This window comes from Eurypyga helias, unplaced genomic scaffold (genome assembly GCF_000690775.1).
Source record: "Eurypyga helias isolate BGI_N326 unplaced genomic scaffold, ASM69077v1 scaffold12256, whole genome shotgun sequence".
NCBI classification, from domain to species: Eukaryota; Metazoa; Chordata; class Aves; order Eurypygiformes; family Eurypygidae; genus Eurypyga; species Eurypyga helias.
In genome coordinates this window covers 2,704-3,022 of record NW_010258575.1, presented here as the reverse complement: position 1 = coordinate 3,022, position 319 = coordinate 2,704, and positions in this window count along the sequence as shown.

The following is a 319-nucleotide window of genomic DNA, read 5'->3' as shown; positions in this document are numbered from 1 at the left end:
CTGGCCAGATGCCGGGTTTGCCCCCTTCCTTCGCCCCCAGCCTGCCCTTCGTCTTTCAGCGCGGGAGGACGCCGCGTTCTAAGCGGCCGCGCGGCTCTCGGGCTTTGCTGCTGCTCGTTGAGAGCTGGTGTGCTGCAGTCGGGCAGGGGGCTCCCAGCCACAGTTTGCCAGTTCTGGCCCCTCCAGCTCAGCCTGGCTGCTGGGGGCAGCGAGACGAACCAGAAGGCAAACAGAGAAAACATGTTCTGCTGAGTTGCTGGAGCAGTGTGTTTGTAGGGGGTGACGGGGTGAGGAAGGGAGCAGGACGGCAGGGGTGGGG